The sequence below is a fragment of the Harmonia axyridis genome, chromosome X (genome assembly GCF_914767665.1).
Source record: "Harmonia axyridis chromosome X, icHarAxyr1.1, whole genome shotgun sequence".
Taxonomy (NCBI): domain Eukaryota; kingdom Metazoa; phylum Arthropoda; class Insecta; order Coleoptera; family Coccinellidae; genus Harmonia; species Harmonia axyridis.
In genome coordinates, this window is record NC_059508.1 from 33,336,980 (window position 1) to 33,339,479 (window position 2,500).

The 2,500-nt window shown below is 52.8% G+C and overlaps 2 non-coding genes across 2 annotated transcripts in view; both read left to right on the plus strand.

The window, feature by feature from the left end:
• Positions 1 to 840: 840 nt before the first annotated feature.
• Positions 841 to 995, plus strand: LOC123686916. Its single transcript, XR_006748669.1, has one exon. It is a non-coding gene; the product is annotated as a 5.8S ribosomal RNA (ribosomal RNA).
• Positions 996 to 1,502: 507 nt separating this feature from the next.
• Positions 1,503 to 2,500, plus strand: part of LOC123688096 — a 4,018-nt gene continuing 3,020 nt past the window's right edge. The window contains exon 1 of the ribosomal RNA XR_006749774.1: positions 1,503 to 2,500. This exon is cut by the window's right edge and continues 3,020 nt beyond it. This is a non-coding gene — a ribosomal RNA (large subunit ribosomal RNA).

Genomic DNA, 2,500 nt, shown 5'->3' on the forward strand with positions numbered 1-2,500 from the left:
TGGTTGGGCGAAGTTTCGTGATGTGCACGGAACGAGGAGCCGGCCGCTGGCTTTGCGTTCGTGTGGTTGGGCGAAGTTTCGTGATGTTTACGAGATGAGGAGCCGGCCGCCTATGTCGGCGTTTGTGGTTGGGCGAAGTTCCTTGACGGAACGAGGAGCCGGCTGCTTATGCTGACGTTCGTGGTTGGGCGAAGTCTTGTGATATCCTCGAAACGAGGAGCCGGCCGCACGTGTGTGCAGCCTTCGTTGTAGGTCCATGTTTAGAGATGCTCACGAAATGAGGAGCCGGCCGCTTATGTCGGCGTTTGTGGTTGGGCGAAGTTCCTTGATGGAACGAGGAGCCGGCTGCTTATGCTGACGTTCGTAGTTGGGCGAAGTCTCGTGATGTGCTCGGAATAAGGATTCGAAGCGCTTGGATTGCCGCGTTCGTGGCTGGGCGAAGTTTCGTGTTTGGCACGGAACGAGGAGCCGGCTGCAGGTTTTAAAGATTCTCGCCCGAAATCGATCAGTCGTTACCGTTGTCTACGGACTTCGGTAGGACGATCTATTCCAGGGACGAAGACGTCGACGTTGTGCGACGCCCGTTACATTAGCGTTTTTATGCTCTTTCGGGATTGTCTGCGACGTTTGTCTCCGTCCGAATTTTTTACGATAATTGTCACTAGATTAGTACGCAAACTAGTTGAACCGAAGATTTTGCGCCGATCGACTGACGTATTGACCCTTCAGTGGGTCGTCTCAGTCATTGGAATGTCATTCTCGAGGAGGTTCGCAGTTGGCGTCTCGTATTTCGAGGGAAAGTCCATTGCGACTAGTACCGAGAAATCGAACATAAAAGATTACCCTGAACGGTGGATCACTTGGCTCGTGGGTCGATGAAGAACGCAGCTAATTGCGCGTCAACATGCGAACTGCAGGACACATGAACATCGACATTTCGAACGCACATTGCGGTCCTCGGACACTGTCCTCGGACCACTCCTGACTGAGGGTCGGTTCCATTACAAAGACTGCCCGGCCAGACGTTATGGCTTGACGAAGTGACGACGTAAAGGTCGTCTAACGTTGATCCTGTACCGAAGGTCATTTGGGCGAGTTGGACGGTTTGCCGCGTGACGATCAACGTTCTGTCGTTTCGACGCCTCGTGTGTTGGAATGATGAGGAGTTGTTTTCGTAACGCGCCGTCTTGAATTGCGAAAGCATATATTGTGGTGTCGTGGTATTGCTCGATCTGCGCCCATGACTGTAGACATGCGATCGTCGTGTCCGAGAAATCTGAACGACGTCCGATCGCTTTAATGTGCCAGTTGTCGCGCGTTGCGGATGAGCTTTCATGAGCGCACCCCCGAAACACCGAAGCACTTTGCTTGGATTCGCATGATCCGCCATACGGAGCAGGAGATAATAGACGCCTTTGAGTAGGCTAACTCCCTCGCGTAAGGTACGTGATTTTATGAGCCGCCAAAGGTTAGTTTCGGAACGTTTCGATGATTTGAACATACGACCTCAGGACAGGTGAGACTACCCGCTGAATTTAAGCATATTATTAAGCGGAGGAAAAGAAACTAACTAGGATTCCCTTAGTAGCGGCGAGCGAACAGGGATTAGCCCAGCACTGAATCCCGCGATCGTAACCGGTCGCCGGGAGATGTGGTGTTTGGAAGGATCCATTATCTGGCGAGTTCGCGGCGCGTTCAAGTCCATCTTGAATGGGGCCATCGCCCATAGAGGGTGCCAGGCCCGTAGCGACCGCTGCGGCTTGCTAGAGGATCTCTTCTTAGAGTCGGGTTGCTTGAGAGTGCAGCCCTAAGTGGGTGGTAAACTCCATCTAAGGCTAAATATAACCACGAGACCGATAGCGAACAAGTACCGTGAGGGAAAGTTGAAAAGAACTTTGAAGAGAGAGTTCAAGAGTACGTGAAACCGTTCAGGGGTAAACCTGAGAAACCCGAAAGGTCGAATGGGGAGATTCATTCGCGCCTGTTGTTGGGATTTACTGACTGTGGAAACGGCGACGTTCGCGTTGGCTGTTCCCTTCGGTTCATCTCCGGCTTCGGACGCGTGCACTTCTCCCCTAGTAGGTCGTCGCGATCCGTTGGGTGCTGTTCTACGGTCTCGAGTGTAGCCCGTGAGCTCGGATTTTCCGATGTTTACGGACACTGGGTTTCCGAACAGCTCGCTCGACGGTTTACTGATGGCGGGAGGCCGCGACTTAGTTCGCGTCCGGCCCGTGGCAAGTATGTGAATTGTGATGGCGATCGGACCTAGTGCCGATTCCGTCCGTTTGCGACTGTTCGCCGCGGTGTTCTTGGACAGACCTCTTGAAACGCCGATCAGCGACGCTATTGCTTTGGGTACTTTCAGGACCCGTCTTGAAACACGGACCAAGGAGTCTAGCGTGTGCGCGAGTCATTGGGAATCACTAAACCTAAAGGCGCAATGAAAGTAACGGTTCACTTTATGTGAACTAAGGGAAGATGGTCGGTCTCCATGACTGAC